Source organism: Mus musculus, chromosome 5, assembly GCF_000001635.26.
Source record: "Mus musculus strain C57BL/6J chromosome 5, GRCm38.p6 C57BL/6J".
Lineage (NCBI taxonomy): Eukaryota > Metazoa > Chordata > Mammalia > Rodentia > Muridae > Mus > Mus musculus.
In genome coordinates, this window is record NC_000071.6 from 102,613,767 (window position 1) to 102,639,339 (window position 25,573).

A 25,573-nucleotide genomic window follows, 5' to 3' on the forward strand; every position below is an offset into this window, starting at 1 on the left:
AGAAAGAATTTCTTGGCATCCAGTCCTACCTGTGTTGCAATATGGTACTTAGGGCACGCTGGAGCCTTGGGGTCAAAGGGCATGAGCTCTAATATTTTGCTCTCTTTGGTTTAATAAGATTTAAGAAGGATTGTTCTCAGAAGAAAGGAGAGACAACCCTTTTTGACTGTTTTAAGCCTCCAGAGAATGTGTGTTCTAGGAGTACCAGAAAATAATTAGCATCTAGGAAATATTTATTATGTCTTTAAAGGAAAATGAGTGAGAGATAAAGAACATTGTTTTATTTGTGTGTTGGTGTGTGAGGGGTGGGAGTGGCTAGGGTGTATGGATGTGTGCACACATGTATTCATGTGTCAGAGGTCAGAGGAGGAATCATTTGTCTCCTTCATGGAGTCTTGGGGACTGAATTCAGTTATCAGGCTTGGTGGCAAACATCCTTACCTGCTGAATCATTCTAATCTGGAAACTGCTTGCCCTGGAACAAGGCTCAGGCAAGCTCATGAAAGCAGTGCCTTTACCCCAGGGCACTCTCTTGGCTGTGGAGGCAGGGCAGATAAGAACTGGAGAATGAGGTTCTGAGAAACACCATAGCTGCAGTTGGCATGCACTGGTGATTGGATTGTTTCTTGTGTGTACATACATGTTCATGTGTGCATACGTTCATGTGTGCATAGTCATGCGTGCATTTCATGTGTTCATGTGTATATTTCCAGGCCAGGGGATAGCCTTAGGTCATTCTTCAGGCCCTGTATATATTTTGGGGACAGGGTTTCTCCTTGGCCTGGAGCTCACCAAACAGGCTACACTTGACAACCAGCTAACCAGAAAGCTCCAGTCTCTGCTTCCCTGAGGATGGGATTATAAGGACAGGCCATACATGCCAGGCGTATTCTGTAGGTCCTGGGGATTGAACTCTGGTCCTTGTGTTGCTCAGCAAACTCTTTATGATCTGAGCCATCTCCTCAGCATTTGAATTTTTATTGAGCAACTGGCTGGTAATTCTTTTTACCTTGCCTATCAAAAGAAGAAAACTCTTCTCTCAATTGTTTTCATAAAAATTATAGAAAATTGCATTTTCAGTAATTGGACGGGCAAACCCATCACTCTTGGGACATCAGGGCCTACCTCCTCCATTTGCCATTGTGGTTGTGGTTGTTGTTGGTGGTGTTCTTTTTCCTCAGTGAGCATTGCAAGCTCATTAAACTCAAAGAAGCATAGACCCAGTTTTTTGACATTTCCTACTCAAGGCAAAGTTTTATACTGCATGTTTTTGCCAGTACGACCAAATGAGAGAGAGCTTCACCAGAAATAATTTCTCATGCCTGGCTTGAGCATCACCCTTTGAGGACTATGAATCTATCGTGACTTGAAGTCCACAGAATCATCTTCACAAATCTTATCTGAACTCTGAGCTCTTACGATGGGCATTCTGATCTCTGTGTAGATTCAAATATACAATGCATGCAGTAAAGATTTACCTAGCATTGAGCACAGACATGCAGAAGTGCCTCGCTCTGAGAGGTATGGACTCCATCTAGAGTCGTAACAGTTACACGGATGCTCTCAGGGCCATCCCTGTAGAACTGTTAGCATAGTGTGTTCTCACACAGTGCACTCATAATGACAGGCCCCTGGGAATCACCGAAGCCTCCTTAACTCTGTGACTGACCAAGGTTCCATTTCTTTAACAGGCTCTGTGGGTGCGATGTTGGCACACTTGCATGGGAAAGATGGCCTCACCCTACCAATGAGCTAAGCACAAACATTTCAGCCTGTGGCTGTCTCTCATACTCAACACTCAGCAGAGGAAATGAAAATTTTAATTAATCAAAATATGTCCCCTCCTAAACTAACACGGGGGAAACTAAAACACTCTCAAGGGCTCTTGCTGTTGATGGTATGGAAGGATATTTTCACGGAGGCCATTTTGAGTTTCAAAAAGCCTTGTGTAGCAAGCACGTTCCTGACAAGCCATTGCTCATTCTTAGTTAAGTTTTAAGTTGGAGCAGTCACTCTCCCTCCCGACCTGAGTGCATTCTCTCCTCTGGGGGAAGAAACAAGCCAGGAAGTTCCTCATTCTTGCCCACCAGGAAGCAAGAACACACATTTGAGCGGCTGAACAGCTTTCTACACTTCAGTCAACACTGGTCAGTACTGATTGCTTTTATCTCCAAGAACTCCTTTCTCCCCCTTTCTGGAACTACTGCTGGAAGTGTAACTGCAAAATCAACCTTTCATGTAAATATAACAAGACAGCATGATTAATTCACAGATACTGGTTTTGATAAGGCAGATGCTCAGGGATGCCACAGAGGATGAGAGCTGAGAGAAGGCCGGTGCCCCTGCTGAATTGCTTTAAGAAAATCTGAGGAGGGTAGTTCTTCAGACAGCTGCTGGCAGGTGACAGCGTCTGTTATTTTTAGAATTTCCATCCCTTGTCCATTTGGTGTTTTTATGAGTTTCAGTTCATCTTCATTGATATCAGTTACTTTAAAGCTTCAGAAGTAGCCAAACTCAACCGCTCTGGCACATGTGACCTTTGGTTCTCTTCGCAGACTGAAATAGCTGAATCCTGCCCCTTGATTGCAAACACGACAGGATGATTGACACGTGTTTCAATCCTGAACAAGTCATCAGCGACACACCCAGGCTTTGTTGTAGATGAGCTTTGTTGTAGATATGGTCTGTTGTATAAATTTTTTGATAAATTGACGCAAATGCTTTCGGCAATTGAATGCAGTGAATATATTTTGTTACAGATACACACCAGGCCTTCCCTGGTTAGTGGACCACATGACAAGTAAGCTAATAACTTGGCTAACTAGGGGTTGATTTTTTTTTTTTAATAAAGTTGTTTTCTGGAAGCTTCAGAACAATTCAGTTTCCAATATTCTTGACTATGTCTTACCCTGGGTAATGAGAATCAAGTTGAGCATAGATGCAAATCTATAACAACCTATATACCATTTAGTCTATTGTTATTCTTACCTCAAAAACTATTTAAAAACAATGAGGTTCAGGACAGTTTGGTTTAATTTACAAAGCACATGAAATTCAACTATACAATTTCTTCTGCATTTTCTTTATTTTCCGTATTTTGTTTATTTTATTCTTTATCAGAAAAATAAATAACTTTATTTATATGCAGTGTCATGAATCAAAGCCAACAGAAAAAAATTAAAAGCCCATTATCTAAACAAAAAATATTCTTTTATTAATTAGATATTTTCTATATTTACATTTCAAATGTTATCCCCTTTCTTAGATTCCCCTCTGAAAACCCCCTATCCATTCCCCCCCTCTCTGCCCCCCAACCTACCCACTCCCACTTACTGGCCCAAGCATTCCTCTATACTGGGGCATAGAATCTTTACAGGACCAAAGGTCTCTCCTTCCATTGATGACCGACTAGGTCATCCTCTGCTACATATGCAGCTAGAGCCACGAGTCTTTCTGTGTTTTCTTTGCTTGGTGGTTTAGTCCCAGGGAGCTCGGGGGCTACTGGTTAGTTATTGTTGTTCCTCCTAGGGGGCTGCAAACCCCTTCAGCTGCTTGGGCACTAGCTCCTTCATTGGGGACCCTGTGCTCAGTCTAAAGGATGGCTGTGAGCATCCACTTCTGTAATAGTCAAGGCACTGTCAGAGCCTCTCAGGAGACAGCTATATCAGGCTCCTGTCAGCAAGCTCTTGCTGGTATCTGTCATAGTGTCTGGGTTTTAGTGTTTTTTTATGGGATGGATCCCCAGGTGGGGCAGTCTCTGGATGGTCTTTCCTTCAGTCTCTGCTCCAAACTTTGTCTCTGTAACTTCTTCCATGGGTATTTTGCTCCCCCTTCTAAGAAGGATCGAAGTATCAACACTTTGGTCTTCCTTCTTCTTGAGTTTCATGTGTCTTATAAATTGCATCTTGGGTATTCTGAACTTCTGGGTTAATATCCACTTATCAGCAAGTGCATATCATGTGTGTTCTTTTGTGATTGGGTTACCCCACTTAGGATAATATCCTCCAGATTCATCCATTTGTCTAAAAATTTCATGAATTCATTGTTTTTAATAGCTGAGTAGTACTCCATTGTGTAAATGTACCACATTTTCTGTATCCATTCCTCTGTTGAGGGATATCTGGGTTCTTTCCAGCTTTTGGCTATTACAAATAAGGCTGCTATGAACATAGTGGAGCATGTGTCCTTCTTACAAGTTTGAACATCATCTGGATAAATGCCCAGGAGAGGTATTGCTGTATCTTCTGGGGTCCAGTTTTCTGAGGAACTGCCAGACTGATTTCCAGAGTGGTTGTACAAGCTTGCAATCCCACCAGCAATGGAGGAGTGTTCCTCTTTCTCCACATTCTCGCCAGCATCTGCTGTCACTTGAGTTTTTGATCTTAGTTATTGTGACTGGTGTGAGGTGGTACCTCAGGGTTGTTTTGAGATTTGCATTTCCCTGATGATTAAGGATGTTGAACAGTTTTTCAGTTGCTTCTCAGACATTCAGTATTCCTCAGTTGAGAATTCTTTGTTTAGCTCTGTACCCCATTTTTAATAGGGTTATTTGGTTCTCTGGAGTCCATCTTCTTGAGTTCTTCATATATATTGGATATTAGCTCTCTATCAGATGTAGGAATGGTAAAGATCCTTTCCCAATCTGCTGGTGGCCTTTTTGTCTTATTGACGGTGTCTTTTGTCTTACAGAAGCTTTGCAATTTTATGAGGTCCCATTTGTCGATTCTTGATCTTACAGCACAAGCCATTGCTGTTCTGTTCAGGAAATTTTCCCTATGCCCATATCTTCGAGGCTCTTCCCTTCTTTCTCCTCTATAAGTTTCAGTGTCTATTCTTATTTTGATTTTGATTTTTTGAAGTTTATTTGTTTTTTGTGCATGTTTATGTGTTCATGTTTATGTATATGTGTGTACATGTGCAGACAGACACAAAGCCTTGTCACAATGTGCTTCTGGAGGTCAAAGATTAACTTGCAGAGGTCAGTTCTGTCCTTCATGTGTCTTGGGAATCAAGCTTAGGACATCAGGCCTGGTATCTTTACCCACTGAGTCATCATGCCAGCCCAAGAAATGCTTATTAAATACTCATTGACATATAAGTTTTTAATTGCTTCTGTGTCAGGATACATAGGATAAATATATTCCAAGTAAAATGAAAGATTCTAGTAGCACCAAAATAAAAACAATTGTCATTTTCAAGGTAATAGACAAACAGGATATTTTTTAACGCATGGAAAAGCTATACATTTCAAGGCTGTCTGGCACTACCTCTTAGGGTTTGCTTCAGTTTTCTGGTATTTCACTGATTGTTAACCTGTGAGAAAAATAGGCACGAATCTGAGGGAAGTGGACTTTTTAGTAAGATCTGCTTGATTCATCTCCTCAATGACTTTTTTGTTTTAGATCTTTACTGCATTTAAGAATGGTAATTTTCTCAGACATCAGATTAAAGATAATTAAAATTAAGCAGAAAATAGCAAACAATTTTGTTCCTCCAACTCAACACTCAAAACTTTAAAACTTCTGTGAGCATGCTTAGATATAGAAACTCGGGCTTCTTGAAAATTAAGGCCCACTTCTCCCAAAAGGAGTGAGTGGGAAACATTAAAGAAAGGGGAAGGAGATAACAATTATGACACATTTCCAAATGACTGAAAATGAATACAGACATGTACAGGAGATTAAAATAGCTCACAGGAGCTTCCAGGAATATCAACATTTTATCATCATTAAAGAAATAGCCTCTAATCTGGGATTAAAATATGGGAGGGGCTGGGCGTGGTGGCACAGGACTTTAATCCCAGCCCTCGGGAGGCAGAGGCAGGCAGATTTCTGAGTTCGAGGCCAGCCTGGTCTACAAAGTGAGTTCCAGGACAGCCAGGGCTATACAGAGAAACCCTGTCTCAAAAAACCTCCTCCCAACACACACAAAAAAATGGGAGGGGATTAGTTAGAAAGGGGGTACTGGGAGCCCCTGGAAAGAGTGTGGTATGCTCCACATCTTGCTAGGGCGGAGTCTGTTCCTGAGAGAAAACCATAGGATAGACACGGCAAACAGGTTCTTCCTTACTGGCCTTGTGATCCAGGCCACCTGAAAGCAATGGATCTGGCTCCAGGGGGCCATGGAGGATCCTGAGGAGGCTTAAAGTGGAAACTGAAAGAGAGGTTTACTGTTCTGAGATTAACCAGGCTCTAGTTTTGTAGAAAAGATGGGAGAATCAACGAAAAGCAAGGATCGCTTACCTGAACCTCTTTAGATGATACTGAGTGTGGGTCTTCTTGGCCTCTACACTGAGTGAGCAGTGGGGTCTCTGGAGTCTCTGTCCTCTGTTTCTCTTGTGATTCTGTTGCTAAATGACAAGAATCACCTCAGGATGTAGAGGGTTACACTGTCTGGCTCAGTGACCATGCACCCTCTTCATGGTTAGGTGGACATACTTCAGGAATGATGAGCCTTCAAAATATACCTGGAATATTGGTACCAAGGGTGAGATTGCCTCAAAATCCAGTCTTCCCTGTTTGGGCAAAATGTCCAAAGAAGACCTGACATTATTTAACTAAGTTCAGGTACCAATTTGTCTTTGTTCTTCCTGGTAGAATTTAGGTCTACACTGCCCATGTATTTGTGACAACTCATATAGTTAGAAATCCATAGCACACATTTTTTAAAGGAATTGGCTATTGCAGTAGGTAAATAGGTTTGTTCTTACCATGGCAAGAACATGTTGAAAGAGTTTGATAGGAGAAAGTGCTATGAGAAAGAAGATAAACTTATTAATATCTACATGTATGTAAAATACTCAGATACAAAGCATAGATGCTTTGCCTTGGTCCATAAGGTCAAATATCTGCTATCTGTGAGATATGTTTCTAAGTGAAGCATAAACTATCTTCAGAAGATTAGTATAGACAAGTAATATATCTATTTCCCTACATAGAACTGTCACAAAGTAAAGAATGTAGCCTGAAAAGAAACCCAGAAAGATCAAACAGCATATTGGTGAGCTAGACTCTCCACTTGTGTAAGAAAATTGGTCAACAACCCCTTTTCATAGCTTCAGTACAAGTAGTCAAAACCCTGAGCCACAGAAAAAAGCTGAGAAATGTGGAAAGGAGGGAGAAAAGCTGTAGAAATGAATATGTCTAAAGAAAGTCATAAGGGATGAACCTTCAAATCTACCCCAAGAGCCATTCTTCCTAAAAGAGCACAATATTTTGTACACTGCCATTCTCCCATCAAATGATCAGGCAGGCTTGTGGGATTTCATGAGAAATTTGAGCATGCATCCAGGTGCTCTACAATGCTAGAAAAGATGGAATGGGAGAAAGTTTCTCAGGTCGCCTACACCATCTCCTTCCAACCTCAGGGGAGGAGAGAGTGATTCCATTTGCCATTGACTTGGCATAAATTGTTACAATTGCAACTTGCCTATGGGACTTGGAACTGTGAGAGTGTTATGCTAGCCAAATTAAATAAAACCACTCCCAGATTACCAGTACTGCAGTGGAGAAAGCTTTGGGGCATAGTAAATTAATACCTTCTCAGTCTCCTACATATTTCATGTTCTGAATCTAGCCAATTACAAAGATGAAGGCAAGAGCTCACTTTCTTCTCCTCTCTTCTCCCTGCCTCCCATACCTGGATATGATGGTGTCACCAAACCAGGCAGGAAGGGCAGTGTGATTTGAGGTCACCTTTCTTTGTGAAGTAATTCCTGTCCACAAGCTCGCTAGTTTGGCCTCAGGACCTCACTTTCCATGAGCTTCTTCTCTTGCATTTTTATCCCTTTTAGGAGTTCCTCCCCATTGCCCATGAAGGGACCTACACACCATGAAGCTGAGGGTGGATGTCCATGCTTGGAAACTCAAAAACATAGTGTTCTTTCTGAGCTGAAAGCAGCACTTAATCAAAACATGTATTGTGGATGTTTAAGAAAGTGTCAGTGGAGATGTCAACTCCAGATCCACGGACCTGGAACCTCCTAGGTTTTACACACATACATATATATGATGCCTGTGTAGCATGCCAGAGTGATCATGTGTACTCCATTGAAACTCAAGTAATCACCTTGCCTTGGCAGACTTATGTATGCACTGGGACACTTCTTCAGACCATGTCACAAGGATTCTCTCTCTCTCTCTCTCTCTCTCTCTCTCTCTCTCTCAGACACATGCATATACACTGCTATGAGTAGAACTTGAAATTTGTGTCTAGGTTTTCTTCCCATTTTCAAGCTGTTGACACTCTTCAAGACATTATTAAGTCATGGAATACCAAAAGTCAGAAAGAATCAATACTCAAATTCTAAGGTGGGTTTGGTCTCTCAGAGATGGATTATTTGCTGGGAGACTGACCTGCTCTAAAGCAGGCTGACATGTCCCTTCATGAGCTCTGTCCACGTGAGGGTGAGGTCATCATCTGGAATCCCTGTACAGTTGAATAGACGCTGGTGCTATGGTCTTGGATCTCTGGAAGTGTGAAGTAAATGAAGCCTCTTTTCCTATAAATTATCTAGTCCATTATGGTGACAGAAAGTGGCATAAGACATATATCATCCCAGAATCAATTTCTCTGCATTGCTACCTCAGCAGTTATTTTATTGATAAAGAAGATGAAGCATTTCTAAGACTATGACTGGCTCATAATTACAGAGTTCACAATTGAAGAAACAACCTCCCTCAGAACTAACTCAGTCTTCCTGACTCCAGGTATCAATAACCCCTCTGATAGATGGTTACCCATAAATGTCAGTAGCATCTCACTATGGGGTCAAGACAGGACATTGTGCATAGTGCTGCCATACCAAACAGTGTATGTCTGGGACTGGCACTATAGTGCTACTACACCACACAGCATATGCCTGGAACTGGCACTATAGGACTGCCACACCACACTGTGTGTGCCTGGGACTGGCACTAACTGATCATTCACAATCACCTTGAGTCAATCGACTTGAACTTAGTTGTAAGATCTTCCCAAGAGAGAATTTGTGTTACTTCTTGTATGAGAGTTCCTCATGGACAAGAGAATACAAATAGCTACAAAGAAATGTCTACTTGTCCGTCCATTCATGGACGTCAAGGGGGTACTTGCAACAGTTTGTAATCAGAGTTAGCCTGAGCAATCTTCATGGAATTTATTCCCAAGCAGAATTTTTGGGGAAAAGCAAGCAATATAGTCAATAACAAGAAGGAAAGAGGGGGCCTTGGTCAGTGAAAAAGGGGAAGCTTTCTTCTTCGGTGTGAGTAAAAACCGAATGCTGAATGTACCAGAAAGGCTGGTAGCTGTGTAAGAAGCCACACGCACATCCCTGAGATACTTAGCTGATGCAACAGTGAAGGTAACCAGCATTTCCCTAATGCAAGTCAGGCAAGAGTCAAGAGGCATGCTACCTGCTCTTGCTAGAGTAGCTCTCTGAATGTTTTCTCTAGGAGAGTACAAGGTGCACTACACACTCTACACTTGGGAGAAGTGGTGTTATCAGGTCAGGATAGCTAGAATGTCCCTGGTAGATTATTGTGTATGCAATAACCCAGGTTCCAAGTTCTCTGGTAAGATGGGCTGTGGGAAACCACGTCTATACCCTTATGGGAAGAATTCCAGGACTGTTTCAAGTTCCTACGACCAAGCTCCCACAAGTGAAATGTCCAACTATGGGAAAAATCATGACTTTACTCTATGGGCTGTGGAAGAGCCTGAGCATTCATTGGTAACTAATGGATGTTCTTGGCTCCACTTGTGATTTTGTTGAGGTCTAGTTGGATCATAGTTCGCTTCATTTGACAGAGTAGAGCTCTTCCCACATTTGAACAGCCTTGGATATTTATGCACTCTTATCCACTGGAAGTCACCGTGCAGAATGTTTAGAGCCAATGCTATCCATGTGGCTTGCTTTGAAATGCATATCCGACTCCTACTCTGAACCTCCATAACTATTGTGGCATCCTGTGTACAGACTCTATTTTATGGCACTGTTTTCCATATGTGGGTAAAAGATACCCACAAGACCCTAAAGCTAAAATGGAGAAGTAATGAAAAGAGTCTTCCTGAACTATAAATAATGGATGATGATTGTAAAATTGATGGTAAGGTTTCATTGCGTAATTTGATTGATATGGCAGTTATCATAGCAGCCTTCAACAGAATGCTCTTGTGAACAAGATAATTTATCTCACTGAGTCTGTTTCTGCATAAATATTTTAAAATGGGAAGCATAATAAATCTGCCCACAGCACACACACACTGGACTGCCAAACCTACCACCTGCTTAAGGCTTTAATGAACCATTCTGCATTTAACAAAAAGCCACATCAAATTAGTGCTGACATTTTGCCTTGCTGCTGCTGTTCATGTTCCAAGAACTCTGTGAGATAATTTCACAAAAATTTCTCTAAGTGGGGCAGCTCTAATCTTTTCACTAGACTTTGCCTCCAACTGTTCAGCAAGCTCCACAGAATTACGTTTATAGTGCAGCTCAGTGGTGACTTGGGATGTGGGATTTGGGACTGGTTTCAGAAAAGTTGAGCAAGTGGAGAGAATGAGGAAGCAAAGTGAGGGAAAACCAAAGAACAAAGCAAACACAGCACTGGATTTGGGGTAACAGCATCTCGATGTTCCCATAATGGTCCCAGTTTCAGGGTTCCCACTTGACTTTTGGAGAGTCACTGCTGGAATGTACAGTGTGTACTTTAGATCAGTGTACTGGCCAGTTTTGTGTCAACTTGACACAGCTGGAGTTATCACAGAGAAAGGAGCTTCAGTTGAGGAAATGCCCCCATGAGATCCAACTGTAAGGCATTTTCTTTTCTTTTTTTTTTTTTTTTAAAGACTTTATTTATTATTATAGTAAGTACACTGTAGCTATCTTCAGACACACCAGAAGAGGGAGTCAGATCTTGTTACGGATGGTTGTGAGCCACCATGTGGTTGCTGGGATTTGAACCCTGGACCTTCGGAAGAACAGTCGGGTGCTCTTACCCACTGAGCCATCTCACCAGCCCGTAAGGCATTTTCTTAATTAGTGATCAAGGGGGAAAGGCTCCTTGTGGGTGGGACCATCTCTGAGCTGGTAGTCTTGGTTCTATAAGAGAGCAGACTGAGCAAGCCAGTGGAAAAACAAGCCATTAAAGAACATTCCTCCATAGCCTCTGCATCAGCTCCTGCTTCCTGACCTGCTTGAGTTCCAGTCCTGACTTCCTTTGGTGATGAACAGCAGTGTGGAAGTATAAGCTGAATAAACCTTTTCTTCCCCAACTTTCCTCTTGGTCATGATGTTTGTGCAGGAATAGAAACCCTGACTATCAGACTGGAGGACAATGCTCCTACCAGACACCATAGACTAGCAATAAAAAAAGTTCAGTATTATAAATGGAGCCACCTTTTTTTTGCAGTGGTTGTCTAGTGGTGTTCTAGAGACCTCAAATATTACAGGTTCATGACATTGCTGTTGCTCACTGCTGGCTTCTAGAACTTGAGGGTAAGTTCACAGAACAAGAAGAAATCAAGATAGCACTGACCTTGAATCTTCATCCCCATTGGCTAGCTTTCATGGTGCTGGAAGCTGCTAATGTGCTACCAGGAGAGAGAAACACTCATTAGTCTTACTCAACAGTGTGCCCTGTGAAGTACAATACAGTATTTCAGTACAATACAGCAACAACTGCCTGGAGAGATAGTGATACAAATGTTATGAGAGTAACCAGCTACTTTCTGATTGTAAGTAATGCTCATTCCATAACATAGAACCCACAACTGGCACCATTAATGAGTCCAAGAACCTGTACCTAGGTAGGTCATAAGCTATAGGAGGAACCTATCGACTCCCGATCTTTTATCACCATATGAATGGATTCACACATCTCTCAGCTCTTATCAGAGAACTTTGTGGAGTAGGAGAAACTAACCCTGAGACCCACAAGTGGTCAATGTGAAGAGAATAAAGGCCTGTGGAGTGGTCAACCCCAAGTCAGACATCTATATTATTATAACCCTCCATGCAAAGTTCAGAGATCATCTGCAGAATACGACTCAATGAGAGTATAAGAACCAGAGGCAATGGGTGCCTACAAGGAAACAATGCTTTGTGTTGTTTTCATACATGAACACACAGTGGTTGTGGCAACATGCACAAGACCGGTGCAGGTGCAAATTCAATCTAGACAAATATGTCAGCATGAAGGAGGAAAGGTGATCACAGTAAGTCCCATCCCCTAAGGAGGAGTTATTGGTAATTGACAGCTGATGGGAGAAGACTCATGAAGGAGGGAGATGATCTCACTAAGTCCCACCCACTGGAGGAGGAGTTTTTGGTAATTGACAGATGATGGGAGAAGGCGAGTCAGTTTTTAAGAGTGTGTCCACTGGTATAGGCTATGTTCAGTGGATGGCCTCAACTCCAAGAGTATGAAGGCAGCACAAATTGAACTCAATGGCTTTAATGTTTTTTTTTTTTAAGGCAGACATGGAGTTGGATAGGCTGGAAAATGGAGGTGGATCTAGGAGGAGGGAAAGTGAATATGATTGAAATATGGAATTTTGACTGGTCTCAAAGAATTAATAAAATATCTAAAAGTAAAAAGAAATAGAGGAGAAGCACTCTGATCAGTGTAGTTTTAGTAGAACAATGCAATCTTATTCCCTAAGTGTATTCTCTACTGTCAAAAGCACTGATGGTTTGAAGCAGTAAACAGGCATGCTAAGGGAAGGTCTTCCACATTTTCTGTCCCCATGTCATTGAAAGACACACGTAGCAATGGGGCAGGTAGATTGTGAGCATGGGGAATGTGGAGCTGCTGAGACTGGAAGGCAAGCTTCAACCATTCAGTGGGAAGAACCCTTCTTGCCAAGCACGCCCCTTTGGGAAAGCAGTGAGAGACGCTTTCTGCTAGGCTGCTTTACCTCGGCAGCTTGCTTCTGACAGCTGATCCATCCAAAGAATCAAGGTGCTTTGATTAAGCAAGGGTCATTGGGGACAGGCACACGTGTTTGTGATTTTTCTTCTGCTCTGCTCTGTATTTATCTTCCCTGTGATAGCTCATGACTTTTTAACCCTCTAGTTATCTGTTAGCATGTTTATACACAGAGATTTATCTTGTAGTCTTGACCTTGGCAGAGAATCCACATTTTAATTGCACATTCATGGGGTGGGAGGCCTTCAAGTTTGCTATCCAACATAGTAGTTCAGGCTCACAGCCTGGACCTCAGGCTGTCTCTTAGAGTGACATCCAGGGAGCGATAGGCATAATGAGTCTATTTCATATTCAGAATACATTTTCAGAGAGCCTTGGACCTGCCAGGCCATTCAGGTTACATTCCTTCCTGCTGCTGCTGTTGCTTTGGCTGCTGGAGAAGTAGATTTTAAATTAAGAACTCTTAGAGACCTTCTGATAGCATCTCAAACATAAAAAATAAAAGAAATCTCTTTGATGCTTTTGCTTCTTTCAGTAGTGACCTATAAAAGAAACACATAAACACATGTAGACTTTTTAAGTCAGCTGTGCACTTAATATCCAATGCAAAACAAAAAAACAAACAAAAATACTCAGGAACGATTAATATGGTATTCTGGGTTTTTTTTGTTTTGTTTTGTTTTGTTTTAGTATTGTAAGGTTCATTTTACTAGACTATTTTAAAAGGATGAAGCATACCTTGAAAGCCCATACAAGTTTAGCAGGCATCCTATATTCAGGGAAGGCTCCTTTCTGGGCTAACGTGGGGTGTGGTGGTACTGAACCCAGGAGTCTCAGTGATCACACCCTCTGGCCAGTGCTCTCTAACACTGTGACCCTGACAGGCCTGATCCACACCAAGTGGCAGCCTAGCCTGTGTTTAAAGGAAGCCCTGACATCACGAACCTTTTCTTTTATCCTTGGCTGTTCTCCTTGAAGATGGAAATCCATCTGATATGTCTGAAACATTATCGCAGTGGGAAGGATTCCCCAAAACCGACCTCCCATGCAAGACACAGTCACGCGTTCACAGAGCGCCACAGAGGTGAACCACCGTCCCGGAAATGTGCTACTAAATGGAGTCAGATCATCCTGAGTGAGGTAACCCAACCACAGAAGAACACACATGGTATGCACTCACTGATAAGCGGATATTAGCCCAGAAGCTCGGAATACCAAGATACAATTTGCAAAACACACGAAACTCAAGAAGTAAGACCAAAGTGTGGATATTTGATCCTTCTTAGAAGGGGGAACAAAATACCCACGGAAGGAGTTTCAGAGACAAAGTGTGAAGCAGAGACTGAAGGAATGACCATCTAGAGACTGCCCCACCTGGGGATCCATCCCATAAACAACCACCAAAACCAGACACTATTGCAGATGCCAACAAGAACTTGCTGACAGGAGCCTGATATAGCCATCTCCTGAGAGGTTCTGCCAGTGCCTGACTAATACAGAAGTGGATGCTCACAGACATCCATTGGACAGAGCACAGGGTTCCCAATGAAGGAGCTAGAGAAAGTACCCAAGGAGCTGAAGGGGTTTGTAGCCCCATAGAAGGAACAACACTATGAACTAACCAGTACTCTCAGAGCTCCCAGGGGCTAAATCACCAACCAAAGAAAACATATGGTGGGACTCATGGCTCTAGCTGCATATGTAGCAGAGGATGGCATAGTCGGTCATCAATGGGAGGAGAGGCCCTTGGTCCTGTGAAAGTTATATGCCCCAGTGTAGGGGACTGCTAAGGCCAGAAAGCAGGAGTGGGTGGCTTGGAGAACAGGGGGAGAGGGGAAGGGATAGGGGGCTTTCGGAGGGGAAACCAGGGAAGGGAATAACATTTGAAATGTAAATAAAGAAAATATCTAATAATAATAAAAAAAAATGAACAAGAGCCAAACTCTGCCAAGGAAGTTCATTCAAATATTGATGGCACCAGACTGCGAGCTCACAGGCCAGAGGGGAGGTTTCCACTTCTCCATCCAAATGGGTAGCACCCTACTCCTGAGGTTTGTGAGATCGATCCAGGTTCCATGCTTCAGAGCGAACATAGTCAGAGGGGTGGAGAGACAGACCCAGGTTACCAAAGGAAGCCAGTGACAGAGATATACGAGGTGCTGAAATGTTCTGAAACCCAGCGACCGTCAGGGTGCTATCTGTTCATTCTTACTGTGACGAACACAGGACTATGTACGCCATGAATAAAAGCACAGTTTTAAGCTTGTGTGTTTTCAAAGCTCAACAGCCATCACCAACAAGAACGAGGCCTCCCAGTGATGAGGCTTCCTATCACCCTCATAGTTTGCTGAATGTAAAGTGACAAACATGGCGGGAAGGAGTCTGGGCCCACACCTTGTGTAGAAGGCGTTTGGTACCCAAAGGTTTGTTATGAATTAATTCACCAGAGCTTCTGTAGTAATAATAATAATAATAATAGTAATAATAATAATAATAATATAGAGTTTCAACAGTCAACCTTCAAAATATTTAGAAAGACTCCTTGTGGAGTTTTAAGGCTTGACTTAAAACTGTATTGTAATTCTTACCAAATCCTGCTTTCTTGAGAACATCTTTCCCCCCCCCCTCACCCCCCCTCACCCGTTTTCATCCAGTGAGAGAGTGAGATTAAATAAGAACAAGCACATTGTGTTTTGGGGGGCCAGGCCAGCCGCGCTGACTCCAGCATGAGTGACTTGGCAATCCTATGACTCAAGTCTGATCTGAGCCCTCACGTGAACAGAGGTTTCTGGTTTTGTTCAAATGCTCTCGGCGTTTCTCCTTCTTCTTCCCTTCCAGGAGCACCGCAGACCTAAACCACATAATGAGCAGCATTTGATGCAATTAAGTATGATGAAGTTCACGAATGCCTGTGCTAACTCATGTGACATGCAACTCTGCTCCCCTCCAAGGGTTGCTTCCTGTCGGGGAAGCTGGAGCCAGGCCTGCTGGTCAGTAGGAGACAACAGCTGCTTTGAGCTGTCCAAACGCATCTGGAAAGCACACACTCATCCTCGCAGAGTGCCCGGTTTTTCTAGGAAAGGGGCCAGTGGCTTCATATGCACTAGATTCCCAATGTAATGATTCAGAAAAAATCTGATTATTCAGATGCATTATGCAGAACAACACCAGGAATGGTCCAGCAGGATGCTCCTGGAGGAACTTGAGCCGTCCTGGCTTTGGAGGAGCAGCCAGCTCAGCTGCTCTGTGGTTGTTGCTCATGCTTTGTAGTTGAATCTTGGTGACACTTTTGATAAAATAGAGCTATTTCTTGTGAAGAATAAGAGAGAAATGAAAGAATACAGCTCAATATTGATTATGGGATTGGTCTTGTTCAGAAAGACTAATAAAGGATTTGTTTGTTTTAAGGCTATGAAACAACTTTTCCACTAACACCTATCCTCAACTAACTTTTTGTTTGTTTGTTTGTGTGTTTGAGATAGAGTTTCACAAATTTTCTCAGAGGGGCCTTGAACTCACAATCTTGCCGCTTCAGCTCTCCCTCCCAGTAGCTAGGATTACAGCCTGTTTCGCCAGCCTTTTTAGAAGTATATATTTCATTCCTTAAAATACCCACAGAAAGTACTTACTCACTTTTACAAAGCAACGATAGGGAACTTCATTGGGGAGCCATAAGAAATGGTCTGATGGAAGCTGTCACTGCCATTCAAACTAGGCCAGTCCCATGGCCTTCACACACAGCCACATGAAGGAAGACAGCAAGAAGTCAGATGCTGCTGAAATGCTCAGTAGTCAGCAGAGCCTCCAGGGGCAGAATTCAAATTGCCTCCCAGTAATGCAAACCGATAGGTATTGAAGTAAATAAGTAAAGAAAAGTTGCTCATCCTGTTTTGTGTTTAACCTTACTTGCAAAGAACATCTGTCCCCCTTTGAGAGAGGCTTCAAAATAAGTTGCTTAGAAGCCTTCTCATTTGTCTACATATATGTCACTTGTTCTTCAGTGTAATGGAACGATGTAGAAGGAGTAGCTTTTCTGTCCTTTTCATGAAGGTGGGTGCAGCGATTGACAAGGGGAGGAATGTTTCTCAATGTCTTCCTTTGTAAATAACGCTACACAGAAGAGTCTCACTGTGTAGTTTTTTGGCTCTAAAGGCAACTCATTGAATCTTTTGGAGTCCCTCATGATTGGGACAGCTTGGGAGAGGGGCGTGTGTAGGATTGTGAAGGGTGTGTGTGTAGGATTCTTAGACGTCAGATCTCCTGGATGTACAGTCCAAGTGCTCTGAGATCTCAGCAGAATGTTTCACAGCCACATGCACGAGAGCATTTGCTATTTAGTTTTCAGTGCACAGAATCTGCCATTGACCCCAAAGTAATTTATTTGTTGTAAGAGAAGTTTTATAATGAGCCACAGGAAGTCTTCCTTGCTTCTCTAAAGCCTTTTAGAAGTTCCCTTTACTTCATCTTTTTCTACTCAGACGTTATCGCAGTCAGAAGAAACTACTACCACTTACAAGGAACTCCTAGAAACCCAAGCCACCAGTCCATCCCATGGTGTTCCCACCCTGTGATACCCAGTACTACTTGACATCTGATCACCGTATATCAGGAGTTATCTTTTCTCCCACTCTGCCTTCCTTACTCTTCTCCAGGACACAAGATTCTGTCTCCTGCCTGTTCACAGAGTCTGTGTTATGTAGCTGGAGTTTGTTTCCATGGCAGAAGTGCTTTATGATGCTTTATGCATCACCGCGTGGTAAACCCTGCAAACACTCAAGGTTCACACATCCTTGTACTTCATCTTACTATTTAGGTATCAGAAAATGAGGCAGAGTTTGACTCTACCTTTCTATCAGTTATTGGCAACTGAGGTCACTTGTATATGGATCCATTGTTAGATGGGTGGTTTGGAGAGATCAGACAGTGTCACACATGTACCTGGGATTTTATGGAAAGTTCCTATAGTAATTAGAATACCTATGTGTGGCCTATCTAGCATTGTTGCCTAAAGAGAGTTGACAGGGTTTTTTTTTTTGAGGTTCAGAGGTTCAGGGTCCATAAAATGATTCCTGAAACAGGACAGTAGATAGAAATTGGTGCCTGTGAGAGTAGTCACAAAACCCACCCATGCTTTTAGGCACACTGTTTTGTCCACTGTGTAAAAGTTACCCTTTGGGTTATTCAAATGCTGATTTCTCTGGCCCCATATCTTGTTTCAAGATATGAAACATTCAGCATTGTAATGCTTATACCAAGAGTCTCCTGTCTCAGGCTTGTGTAAACAGATCTGACCATTCAGCTTCTTCCTTGTCAATAAATGCTGATCACCAGCAGCTGGGCAGAGAATCGGGTAGGACATCTGCCAGCCAGAGTAGAGAGAGGCAGAGAGGGAGAGCCAGATCAGCAGGCAGGATGGAAGAATTAGAGCCATGAAGAAGGGGTCCAAAGAGCCAGGTCAATAACAATATGCAAGGATCACGGGATGGGGTTAGGAGGTAGCCAGTCTAGCATAGGAGGTAAAGGTAGATCAATAACTGCTTAGCCAATTGAGGTGCAGGTTTGAATACATCTCATTTATTCAGTATGGTTACTGGGTAATACCATAAGGTAAAGAGATACAGCCTCCTGACTAATTCGCTGTTCATATTTATATTATGGATAATTCATTTACACATGCTCTTTTGTAGGAAGAGTTCTGACTGGTACTGAACAAAGCACTCAGTGCAAGTGAGATAATGAGTTCCTAAGAAAATAGAAAAAAAAAATGAGGTTTTTATCAAGAAAATTAGACATCTGCTTGTCCTGATGATCCTTCTAAATTTATTTTTATTAATTGTTTGAGAGTGGTGTGAGCTTTAAGGAAATCTTCCAAGCCCCCGTGTAGAGAGCATGGTGTTAGATAGGTATTCAGAATACCCCGTGCTAGTTCTCCTGGCTCTGCCATTTGAGTATTCCTCTCACTTCTGTCTTTGCAGAGGGCTCTGTATCGACAAAACAAGTCCCTAAGCTCCACTGTGGGTTAAAAGCAAGCAAAACTTCAATGATCTATAGACTAACAAAATATATATGTAATAAAATGCTACTGAGACTGACTTCTTCACATACTAAGCCAAAACTTCAAGTGATATACAATATGTAAACTCCAAATACACACTCTCATTAGCATCATAAATGAAAGGTTCTGCCAGAGATGGCCCAGGCAGAGAAGTGCTGCTTTTGCAAAGGACAAATGGAAGTCCGAGCAGTGTTAGTGGAGGTTATTGGGAGTGTTGGCTGTATACATTTTCATTATCTGCTAAGGTCTAGAAAATTCCATCCACTGTTTGCATATGTAGTGAAAGCCATCTCATCCATAAAAACCAGTTATTGTGTCTAACTTTCTTTGCCTTCCCCCCTCCTCATTGTGTGTGTCTTACAGAGGAAATGCACACCTACATAATAAATGTACATTTCCATTTACATAGACCAGCTAGGCATTTTAGGTTATCTTTGGGCTTATAACGAGAGTATTAGAAACATACCTGCAAATGCTAGACATCTCTTTCTTGATTATAAAGATGTATCTTTGGCTCATTACGGGCCAGTTTACTGCTCATCCATAGTAAGTTAACCTCCATATCTTTGCTCTCAGAGATGTGGTTTTCGAGCAGGTTTTCTAGCGCAGTGAGAACAACCTGAGTACTGAAGAATGATGCTCAGGTTTCTATCTGGGATGTTCGTGGCATTCCTGGGCCCAGCTCTGTTGGAAGAACTTGAGATTCGATAATGTTTCAATTGATCTGTTTTCATCTGCTCACTGTAATAAATAAAGAGACAGAAGGTTTTAATTCCTGCATTTATCCATCTCTGCACAGAAAGCCACACAGATGGCCCATGACTGTTAGTTCTCTGCCACCTATGTCCTTGTCAGTCACAAAGTGTGCTCACTAAGAGAGTTTATCATTTATATGTTTATCCATCATGTGGGCATGACTGTAGGAAGACAGTTCCTTATTATCTAAGATACTTATCCATAATGTGGAGATGTCTATAGGAAGACAGTTTCTTCTCCCCTAATGAGTTTACTCATTATATGTCTATAGAAGATAGTTCTGTATCATCTAAGATACCTATTCATAATGTGGGCATGTCTATAGAAGACAGTTTCTTATCCCCTATGGTATTTATCCATAAGGTGGAGCTGTCTATAGGAAGACAGTTTCTTGACACCTAAGGAGTTTATAATGTGGAGATATACATAGAAGACAGTCTCTCAAACCCCTTACGGAGTTTATCTGTAATGTAGGCATGTCTACATGAAGACAGCTTCTCATCACCTACAGTGTTTATCCATAAGGTGGAAATATCTATATGAAGGCAAACCTCCATCCCCTAAGATGTTTATCTATAATGTTTTTCCTATAATGTATATAGGAAAACGAGTTCTCATCACCTAAGATGCTTGTCTATAATAAGGAATGTAGTTTCCCCTTATCTTTCCACAGTTGCCCATCTGAAGGAAGTGAAATCTGAAATCTAGCACCATCAGAATTCCCAAACATGCCTAATCAGATAACAAGAAAATAAGCCTTGTGTGAGACAGTTTTTAAAACTTGATTTTTTTTTTATTTCAACATGAAGACAACATTGCCATAGCAACTGTGATGAATAGTGAAGGCTTTGTGTTTTGATTCTCACTGAGCATGACATGTTGATATTGATATGTTACAACTCTGAAGTTAAAATAAATCAAATTTAAGTTATTTGATGGGTTCAATCTGCAGGAAATGAAGTAACTTAGAGATGGATGTTTTCAAATTAACTACTATTGGCTAGTCTTCATTAGAATAAGTCCATTTAATTTCCTAGGAAACAGATGGACTTGATGGAGAGCAAATTAGTTGGTATAATAAGGTGTACACTGTTGAGCAGTGTTTTATTTCACAAATAAACAAGAATTTCAAAGCGGAAGCATATTGATTTAGTACAACCTGAATTCATTTTCCTGAAGAAAGTATATCAACAAGGCTACAGATAACTAAAGCAGTGGGTGCAGGGTCGGTTCCCATTCATCTGCATCTATGTTGAGCCTTACACAGAGGAACTGCTGCACTTTGAATGTAGTAGGATGATCGGCTTCTTCCTTCCTTCCTTCCTTCCTTCCTTCCTTCCTTCCTTCCTTCCTTCCTTCCTTCCTTCCTTCCTTTCCTTCCTCTTTCCTTCCTTTCCTTCCTTTCCTTCCTTTCCTTTCTTTCCTTCCTTTCCTTCCTTTCCTTCCTTTCCTTCCTTTCCTTCCTTTCCTTCCTTTCCTTCCTTTCCTTCCTTTCCTTCCTTTCCTTCCTTTCCTTTCCTTCCCTTCCCTTCCCTTCCCTTCCCTTCCCTTCCCTTCCCTTCCCTTCCCTTCCCTTCCCTTCCCTCCCCTCCCCTCCCCTCCCCTCCCCTTCTCCTTCCTTCCTTCCTTCCTTCCTTCCTTCCTTCCTTTCCTTCCTTTCTTCCTTTCCCTTCCTTCCTTCCTTCCTTCCTTCCTTCCTTCCTTCCCTTTCCTTCCCTTCCCTTTTCTTCCCTTCTCTTCCCTTCCTTCCTTCCTCCCTTCCCTTCCCTTCCCTTCCCTTCCCTTCCCTTCCCTTCCCTTCCCTTCCTTCCCTTTCCTTCCCTTCCCCCTTCCTCCCTCCCTTCCTTCCTTCCTTCCTTTCCTTCCTTTCTTCCTTTCCTTCCTTCATTTCTTCCTTCATTTCTTCCTTCCTTCCTTCCTTTCTCTCTCTCTCTCTCTCTCTCTCTCTCTCTCTCTCTCTCTCTCTCTCTCTCTTTCTCTCTTTCTTTGGCTACAGAGAGTGGTTGGCAGGTCTTGGTTTCATTCAGGGATAGATGTCTTTTGACTATTTTGGGAAATAATAGCCAAAATGCTTTGTTTTTTTTAATTTCCTAAATATGTACTAATGTATTCAATTTTTTTTCTGCTCCAAGATGAACTTTCCTAGATTCAAGATCCAGGCCAGTAAACAAAAGGAAGGGAACAAGTCTCTTCTATCAGAATTAAAAACAGACAAAAGCTAAGCACACATGTTCTAGAAACATATACATGCCTACATCGGAGGCAGCAGATGGGGTAACGTCGCTGAATTATCTCAGACTCCTGGCTTGCTTCCATCATTTCCACTTGTATTGTTTAGTAGTTCTGTGTCTTCAGTTCAGGGCCCTTTTATACTTTAAGCCTTGACCAAATGGGGGCCTGGTTTCCTCAGAATGGCTTGCGGTATCACACATGCAACCATTTTATTTCCCAAGCAAATATTTTCAACTTAACTCACAACTGGATTTTATCCATTGTGAATTAAAAATGTCTAGCAGATAATCCTGTGGCTTAAGTTGGAACAGCACTTGCAGCTGAGAAGCATGGATTTCCAGAGCACTTCAAGGGCTTACACAGAAGGACACCATTGTGGAAACAGTAGAGAGAGATGGAGAAGACATTTATGGGGAACAGAGAAAGACACTGGATTCTGTTGGTAACTCAAGTGCTTTTCTGGTGGAGTGTATTTAGAAAGTCAGTACACCATTCTCCTACTCATTTTTATCAATCAGCATGATCTTCTATCAGCAAACATTCCTTTAAATTATCTTATGTGGTGGGAACCAGCTGTCCTCAGTACTGGATTGCATTCTCATGATGTCATGGAGAGAATAGCATCCTGATTTTCTACTCAAGGAGCTTGACTATCTAGGAGGTAGAAAGTATACATACATAAAACCAAGGGACATGGTTGTAGCAGTAGGTACAACTCTGCTACTTAGTGAAAATTAATATAATATAAATATACAAATCTGTTCTATGAGATAGGCTTAAAAAGGGGAAGGAAATGAAAAATCAATTTATCCGAGCTTCTCATCAAATGGACTGAGCAGCAGAGGAAAGAGACAGTAGACAATGTAGAACTTGAACTTTAAAAATGTGCCCAGAGCTGAAGAGAGGCTGTGTGAACCCCATCCCATGCTAAGCAGTGTGCATAAGGCCCAAAACATGGGCACTGTTGTGCAAGCATTAAAGAGGATGTGATGGGCACAGACAGAGCTGCCTGGACCAGGGTGAGGATAGGCACTTGAAAGTATTCAGGTCAAAAGACTGGAAGTCTTTATGAAAATGCTGCAAAAATGATAATAATACTGAGTCCATTTTTATTTATACCTGTTTAATATACTTTCTTAGTGAAGGGTACATTGTTCATTTTGCAGCAAGTTTCATCATGAAGTAAGCATTTGAGAGGAGAATAGCCTCGAAAGGAAAAGTGAGAAGAGGTGCTTGCTGGTGGTAGATACTACGAGTCACCCACTGAATCTTCTTTATAGTTTTCTCCATTGGGATAACTGATGCTGAAGATCAAGTAGGTCCCATGCACACCTGTTTCCATCTTGTTATCAGTTTTGGACTTTCATTCTTCCCAGGGAGTTTCCATCACTGGATGAGGTGGTGGTCATAGATGACTGTACTTGGGTGTCTGTGACTAGTGACTTGTGGAAATGAGAGAGGTGACTGGGAGACTAACTCGGAAGCTATGGTGAAAGTAACTCTCAGTATTGTAGATCTTATCTTTTTAATTGGGGGAAATTAGAAGATGTGGGATTAATTAAATATGAAACACATATGTAAGACACTGAGTGTTTTTTACCACAGATGGTTCATTGAATTTCCTAGGTGAGCGGCTTAAAGATACAAGCGAAACAAATGGGGGATGGAGGGGGACATTCCAAGAGTGTATCTATAGGATGTCAAGAACCAGGTAGTGTTTTAACATTTAACAGTGTAGTGGGTCTAAGGCTATGCCTTTGTCCTTATCAAGATATAGTAGACTGACTTGACAGCATAGAATAATTTCTCACAGTTCTGGGGGTGGGGGATACTGAGGCAAGAGAGCCAGTACTGTGGGAATGATAAGGGGCTGTATCCTCACTCACAGAGGGGAACTTCTGTGTTGTATCACCACCTCGCAGAGGGAAATACAGGAAGGAAACTCCTTGTGTTTCCTCTTGGAAGAGTCTTGAGCATCATTAAGACCCTACCTTATGACCTCATCTATAACTACCTTCTAAAGTTCGAATCTCTGAACACTGTCTCAGTGGCTTTAGAAGTGAATATGTGAGCTTGGGTGGGACACAAACTCCACAACAAGAGCCCGTTCCTAGCTGCCTCCCTCACCCACTTACTTCCATTCTCCTTCTCTAACACAATACTTTAACGGAGGACATATTTAAATCAAAGATGGGGTCAATATACATCGCTTTATCCTGAGAACTTACTTGTTAATCCTTTTGCTAGATATATAAAAGGAAATCGACAAATACCTGTTGAAAACTCTACTTTCCAATCACATCCTGATGTCCTTATTCAGAACTGTTGCCTGACACTTCAACCCCTTTATAAACCCTGGTCTCATTTGCTCTGCTCTGTTATTCTATCTTAATAACCATAACCATGGTTTATGAAGTTACTTAACATTCTCTTGTTATTAGTTTTACTGCCTGCCTCCCATCAGATGTAAAATCCATTGATAGGGAGCTTTATGCTATTCACAGATACATCCAAATGATCTATAATAGTGCAAGACACCAACACATCATTTAATATTATTGCTGGATGAGAAGAAGTTAGAATCAAAGCCAATGAGATAAATATATCTGTCTGTTGACAACTGACACCATTAAGGAAATGCTTTGATGAATTCAGACCTAGTAGCAGCTTTCACTTGCCTGGTGTGATAATACAATATAAGTACTAAGAAGCCACTGGCTGGGAGTCTATTTTGAGGACTGGAATAGCAGAAATGGTCGTGCATGGAGTGTAGGGATAAAGTAACTTTCGCTCCTCAACAAAAAAGCTTTGTGCAGCAGAGAGAGACAGAAAGCCATGGCTGCTCAAAACCCAGAGAGCAACTGTCCATGGTTTCCAGCCTCAGTTGATATGGCAACAACACAGCTCTCACACCTAAGGCTCAGGGAACATCACAAGAAAGGAGGCAAAGGACTAGAAATCTACTGCAAGATTGTGTCTCCTGGAAATGACAGGGACATTTCACCCGGATTCCTCATCAATATGGCTACCTAAATAAGATCCAGACAGTGACCATACCAGTAGATATGAGGCTAACTTGGAAGGAGAAAATCTCCCAAGGCCCCACCACTTGAAAAAGAACTGCAGGAAAAAAAGATCTTTGGACAGGGGAAAAATTAATCATCTCCAAAGATGAGCTCACTAGCTAGGTATCCAATCCAATTGTTATCTGAGAAATCATTCACATACAAGCAGGACTGAGTGAACTGGGCAGGTTGCATAGATTTACATGTGTGTGTGTGTGCCTGTGAGTGCGTGTGTGTGCGCGCGCCCGTGTGTGTGTGTGTGTGTGTGTGTGTGTGTGTGTGTGCTTATACAATAATTAAAAAGAGGCCAAGAATTTGAGAGGTTCCAAGGGGGAAGGAACATGACTGAGGTTGGAAGGAGGAGGAAATTATGTAATTATATTTCATTTTGTTTAAAATGGCACAAAAAAAGGAAAGGAAAGGAAAGGAAAGGAAAGGAAAGGAAAGGAAAGGAAAGGAAAGGAAAGGAAAGGAAAGAAAAGAAAAGAAAAGAAAAGAGAAAGAAAAAAAAATAAAGAAAGGAAGGAAGTCAAAAATTTTGGCTGTGTTTCCCGAAG

General features: G+C 42.0%; 1 protein-coding gene and 1 long non-coding RNA gene across 6 annotated transcripts in view; one reads left to right on the top strand and one right to left on the bottom strand.

Annotated features, from left to right (window-relative positions):
• Arhgap24 (Rho GTPase activating protein 24) overlaps positions 1–25,573 on the top strand; it is a 697,838-nt gene that overhangs the window by 406,569 nt on the left and 265,696 nt on the right. The gene's annotated exons all lie outside the window — the stretch shown is intronic.
• Positions 5,888–17,579, bottom strand: Gm30396. The gene is made up of 3 exons (XR_880496.3): positions 17,508–17,579; positions 11,517–11,571; positions 5,888–6,349 (listed from the first exon to the last, which is right to left on the bottom strand). It is a non-coding gene; the product is annotated as a predicted gene, 30396 (long non-coding RNA).